Raw genomic sequence first — 6,046 nt, 5'->3', positions numbered from 1 at the left:
ACAGGTAATAACAGGTAATAAACAGGCAATATACAGGTCATAACAGGCAATAACAGGTAATAAACAGGCAATAACAGGTAATACACAGGTAATAACAGGCAATGACAGGTAATAACAGGCAATGACAGGTAATAAACAGGCAATAACAGGTAATAACAGGCAATAACAGGCAATGACAGGTAATAACAGGTAATAACAGGTAATGAACAGGTAATAACAGGCAATAACAGGCAATGACAGGTAATAAACAGGCAATAACAGGTAATAACATGCAATAACAGGTAATAACAGGAACAGGCAATAACAGGTAATAACAGGTAATGAACAGGTAATAACAGGCAATAACAGGTAATAAACAGGTAATAAACAGGTAATACCAGGCAATAAACAGGCAATAACAGGTAATACACAGGCAATAACAGGTAATAACAGGCAATAACAGGCAATAACAGGTAATACACAGACAATAACAGGTAATAAACAGCTAATAAACAGGTAATACCAGGTAATAACAGGTAATAACAGGCAATAACAGGTAATAACAGGTAATGAAACAGGTAATAACAGGTAATAAACAGGTAATAAACAGGTAACAGGCAATAAACAGGCAATAACAACACAGGCAATAACAGGTAATAACAGGCAATAACAGGCAATAACAGGTAATACACAGGCAATAACAGGTAATAACAGGCAATAACAGGCAATAACAGGTAATAAACAGGTAAAAACAGGTAATACCAGGTAATAAACAGGTAATACACAGGCAATAACAGGTAATAAACAGGTAATAAACAGGTAATACACAGGCAATAAACAGGCAATAACAGGTAATACACAGGCAATAACAGGTAATAAACAGGTAATAAACAGGTAATACCAGGCAATAAACAGGCAATAACAGGTAATAACAGGCAATAACAGGTAATAACAGGTAATAAACAGGTAATAAACAGGTAATACCAGGTAATAACAGGTAATAAACAGGCAATAACAGGTAATACACAGGCAATAACAGGACACATAATACACAGGGAGGTTTTCCTAGCCACCATGCTTCTACATTTGCATTGCTTGCTGCTTGGGGTTTTAGACTTGGTTTCTGTATGAGCACTTTGTCACATCTGCTGATGTAAAAAGGACTTTATAAATAAATGTGATTAATAAACAGGTAAGCACCTGGTAATCACCTGGTAATCACCTGGTAATCAACTGGTAATCACCTGGTAATCAACTGGTAATCACCTGGTAATCATCTGGTAATCAACTGGTAATAAACAGGTAATACAATGCCAGTGTCTATTGATGCTAATCACATAACAGAGTTGTGAGAGTTTTGCTGCACCATCCATGACTGGTGAACTAAATCGTTGATGCTGGTCCCTATGCTAGCGAGGACACCCACTCAGGCCAGGGGAAAAACATGATATAACAGGGAAACACCCTGTGGCTTTTGGTCTCGTGGAAAAAAATCTACAGACTTTTCAATAGCAGCTTGCCAACGGCTAGAGGGAAAACTCACCTCTTCAAGCACATGTAATGACGCATGTTTTTAGTTTTAGCCAAAGGCAAGTAAGAAGAACTAGTGGAAACTCAACATCAGTGGATATTTACTACTACTTTGTCATCTGCTGGGGGAGGGGGGAGGGGGGAGGGGGTGAAGAAAAGAAGAGGTCATACCTTGTACCACGTATAATTATGTTTTGTGAAGTTTTGTGGGACGCTGTTTGACGTGCAGGTTAACTTTTCACAGGACTGTCTCAGATAGCACGTGACTGAATATGCAGTCCTATCTGTGTAACACTGGCCAGAGAACACTGTGACGTTAAACCACTCTGTCCTCAGGGGCTGGCCACTGGCGTTGCTGAAACAGTCCAGAGAGAGAGATGACCATTAATCAACCAATCAATCAATCACATCATCAACCATTCAATCAGTCAATGAATCAACGCATCAACAGAATGACGCATAAAATACATCAGAGGAAGGACAAAACAATTAAAGAACAAAAGCATGATTGATAAAACGGACAATAAAAGGCCAACTATATTTGTAAGAGACAGACACTTACAGTAGTGAGCAGGAGTAGAACCCCTGTTGGTTGGGAGAGACCCTCAGGATGACGAGTGTCTTCAGACATCCACACCGCAGGCTCCTGAAGCTCCCCAGGCCCAGAGTGGTTGCTCCATGCCAGGGTCAGGATCCCCTCCCTGTGCCCTGCCATGCTGGTCCGCAGTGAGCACTGTAGCACTGCCATCTCTCCCTCCCGGACACCAACAGGCGTATGTGAAGATGGAGGAGAGTCACATAACGCACAGCCTCCTCTGAACAGCTCTGTGGGAAGAACATCCAAGATAGACCGTCTCAGTGGAGGACGGAGGGCACCTTATTCCCTATATAGTGCACTACTTTTGACCAGGGTCCATGGCACCCTATTCCCTATATAGTGCACTACTTTTGACCAGGGTCCATGGCACCCTATTCTCTATAAATAGTGCACTACTTTAGATCAGGGCTCCCCATTGGGCTATGGTCAAGAGTAGTGCATTATGTAGGGTAGCCTAAATGTATTGTACAAATATTTTATGTGGTACAAATAAACATTTTACACCAACATTAAAATTGCTATGGGGGTGCTCAATAGTACAACAATTAAGCGATGAAAGGTTTGTTGTATGAATGGTCTTTTTTTGGTTGGTTATCAGTAGTTTCTAGAGCAGGATACTCATCATGTGTTACTTATAATACATGTTGTGACCTGCTCATTCTAACAAACCTTTGGTTGCAGAGAGTACGAGGAACATAAACAGTGGGGTCATCTTCGCCATGTTCTTAATTCACACACCGAAAACACAGAGAGAGAGAAAGTCAGTTGGTGAAAAACTCCCAGAACCCCAAGTCTTAAATAATATATTGAAAAAAATGACAGCAGAGAAACTTAAGCGAACATTTCATGAAAGTTAAATTATAAACAGGTACTACCAGATCAGCATAATTGTATTATGTTATAGAAAGCTGCACGACTATAGATAGAATAAGAATAACCTACAATACAATAACATTCAGTAAAGGAATTAATAACTTACTCAGCTGTGAGTGTGGAGGTAAATTCCAAGATTATATTGTGTATTTTCGCAGACCATTAACAGAAACTGAGGTAATGCTTTCTGTTCTAGGCTACTTCCCTTTAAACTTTAGAATAGCAGTTTCGTTCTCGGTATGAACTGGAATTTCGATTTTAATATATTATATTTCACATGACTCCTCCTATAATCTATAGTGAAATGGGCCGAGTGAATAAAGCTCGTGACTCCGTTTAGTGGCCTAGTTGCATGCCTATCTATCCACTGATGAAGACTTAGTCTACTGACTGGAAGATAACAAAGTGAAACTGTGATTCTAGTGCCATTGTAGGTGCTATATACAGACTTGACAAGGCGTTACACAATACTTGTGGTTTCCCAGAAATCCTGGTGTTTCTAGGATATTGGCGCCACCTTCTTTCTGTGTGAGGAGAGCAGACCGCGACACTAGCTAGATGTACGTCTAATTGGCGACAGATTTTCATGATAATATTGAAAAAATCCAGATAAAGAGAATATGCGCACTTCCCCAACAGTGGTGTTTCCACTAAACTGACTTGTTTAGGATAAAACATCTGCATGTGATGACGTAGTGCACACAAAATGCTGTTTTTCCTTCAAATGTGCAGGTACCGAATAAAATCTAGAGTTCAATGTGTTTGTATCACATTTTCAACTCCACCAACAGTTTCGCCAAAACTAGCATAAAATAGCAAATGTGCCTACTCCGTTCTTGGCACAAGCGCTCAAGTCAACCGTTTGCAGATAAAGTGCGGGTAGGCTGTGCAGGCAGGCTAGTGAGTTTACATGAGATAGTTATGATTAAGACGGAGTATTGTTATTCGTCAAACAGCAGTCAAGCATCGATCATCATGTTTTGTTAGACTTCAGTGCAGTTCTGGACATTATCATCATAGTCTGCAGCTGAAAAAGTGTATTTGTTATGGCATAACATCCTATCGTGGATCGAGTCACCTTAATTAGCGTAATAAAGAAAATCCCCATAAAAATCCATACTTTTTAAACTAGAGATACTGAATGAAAATGACCCCACCAGTGGTGTTTCCACCAACATGACTTGTGGATGAAAATCTGTGCGTTTTCATGTATCTAATAAAGATCTAAAGTTCAATGTGTTTCCATCCCATTTTCAACTCAACATATAGTTTTGTCACAAAAACTGGAGTTAAATAGCTTTCAGTATGTGCATACTCTGGTCTTGACACGTGCGCTCTAGCCAACAGCTCGGGCTGGCTAGGCAGGTCGGCTACATGATGAGGTTGTTGAGGATCAAAGCAAGAATATTTGTATTTGTCAAACGGAAGTCAAACTGAATCAGACCCTGTGAAATTAATCGTAATTGATTTCATCTGTAGCCTAATAAACTGCGTGCTTTCTCTACTACGTCATAATGGGAGGACGACACAAGTCATAGTTGACACCATTTACTTTAATATGATGGTTATTATATCAATATTGGCTCATAAAAGTGTTTCCATAACATTTCTCTCATAATTAATTTTACTGACAGGAAAAGATCCCACCTTGTCTAGCATTTGTTTTTGTGGACATTTGGAATGTTTACAAAAAAAATGTTTCCATCAGGTCTGTAATTATTTTTTAAATGTAGTCTACTTAATTCTCATAAAAAGTTTGGATGGAAACCTGGTTAGTGATAGTAAACTAATACAATAGATGACCAAAAGTATGTGGACACCTGCTCATTCCATAATTATGGGCATTAATACGGAGTTGGTTCCCCCTTTGCTGCTATAACAGCCTCCACTCTAATGGGAAGGCTTTCCACTAGATGTTGAAACATTGCTGCGGGGACTTGCTTCCATTATAGCATTACTGAGGACGGGCACTGGTGTTGGTTAATTAGGACTGGTTCACAGTCGGTATTCCAACTAATCTCAAAAGTGGTCAATGGGGTTGAGGTCAGGGCGCTATGCAGGCCAGTCAAGTTCTTCCACACCGATCTCGAAAAAACAATTTCTGTATGGACCTCGCTTTGTGCATGGGGGCATTGTCATGCTGAAACAGGAAAGGGCCTTCCCCAAACTGTTGCCACAAAGATGGAAGCACATCCATTATTCCTCTCCCACTAAACTTTACAGCCAAACCCAGATTAGTCCGTCGGACTGCCAGATGGTGAAGCCTGATTCGTCAGTCCAGAGAACGTGTTTCCACTGCTCCAGTCCAATGGCGGCGAACTTTACACCACTCCAGCCGACACTTGGCATTGCGCATGGTGATCTTAGGCTTGTGTGCGGCTGCTTGACCATGGAAACCCATTTCATGAAGCTCCCAACGAACAGTTATTGTGCTGATGTTGCTTCCAGATGCAGTTTGGAACTCAGTAGTGAGTGTTGTAACCGAGGACAGACGATCTTTACGTGCTTCAGAGGTCGGCGGTCCCGTTCTGTAAGCTTGTGTGGCCTACCACTTCCCGGCTTAGCTGTTGTTGCTCCTAGACGTTTCCACTTCACAATAACAACAACAGTTGACCAGGGCAGCTCTAGCAGAATAGAAATTTGACAAACTGACTTGTTGGAAAGGTGGCATCCTATGACGGTGCCACGTTGAAAGTCACTGAGCTCTGCAGTAAGGCCATTCTACTGCTAATATTTGTCTATGGAGATTGCATGGCGGTGTGCTCTATTTTATACATCTGTCAGCAACGGGTGTGGCTGAAATAGCAAAATCCACTACATTTTAAGGGGTGTCCACATACTTTTGTATATATAGTGTACATCAATGGTGCTACCTGAAATCCATTGTCTGTGACAGTAGGCTATAGCAGTCTGTGAACAGAATATCACTATTGTTATATTATCACCCCAGCGTTAAGCAGAGATAAACAGGCATAAATAATGACTCATCAAGTTATAGGGTGACATTCTCTGGACGCATTTATTGTTGCTCATTGGAACTTCATAATGATGATGATACCTTTTCGG

At 40.7% G+C, this 6,046-nt stretch overlaps 1 long non-coding RNA gene across 1 annotated transcript; it reads right to left on the bottom strand.

The window, feature by feature from the left end:
* Positions 1-630: 630 nt before the first annotated feature.
* Positions 631-3,413, bottom strand: LOC135535208 (uncharacterized). The gene is made up of 4 exons (XR_010454830.1): positions 3,087-3,413; positions 2,777-2,831; positions 2,072-2,334; positions 631-1,864 (listed from the first exon to the last, which is right to left on the bottom strand). It is a non-coding gene; the product is annotated as an uncharacterized LOC135535208 (long non-coding RNA).
* Between the last annotated feature and the right edge of the window lie 2,633 nt (positions 3,414-6,046).

Source organism: Oncorhynchus masou, unplaced genomic scaffold (assembly GCF_036934945.1).
Source record: "Oncorhynchus masou masou isolate Uvic2021 unplaced genomic scaffold, UVic_Omas_1.1 unplaced_scaffold_461, whole genome shotgun sequence".
In the NCBI taxonomy this organism is placed as follows: Eukaryota; Metazoa; Chordata; class Actinopteri; order Salmoniformes; family Salmonidae; genus Oncorhynchus; species Oncorhynchus masou.
Note: the sequence above shows the minus strand (reverse complement) of the source record. Positions and strands in the feature narration are given on the sequence as shown.